Source organism: Fulmarus glacialis, unplaced genomic scaffold (genome assembly GCF_000690835.1).
Source record: "Fulmarus glacialis isolate BGI_N327 unplaced genomic scaffold, ASM69083v1 scaffold9346, whole genome shotgun sequence".
Classification (NCBI taxonomy): domain Eukaryota; kingdom Metazoa; phylum Chordata; class Aves; order Procellariiformes; family Procellariidae; genus Fulmarus; species Fulmarus glacialis.
Window position 1 is genome coordinate 1 of NW_009217478.1, and position 242 is coordinate 242.

The window sequence follows — 242 nt, forward strand, 5'->3', positions numbered from 1 at the left end:
GGTCTGCTGCCGCCGCCGCTCTGCACGGCCACCGTGCCAGCCGCCCCTCGGAAAGCTCCGTCTGCCCTGAGGGGTGCGCTGGCTTGCAGACCGCCCTGGGCGGCCACCCAACGGCTTTGTGACTGGGAAGGGGACTAGGGGGGTTGAAAGTCCTTTTTTCTCTGTCCCCCACGCTTCTGGGTCTGTCATAAGTTACACTGTGCGTAGGTATGAAAGCAGAGGCCGAGTTACACCCCACAGGG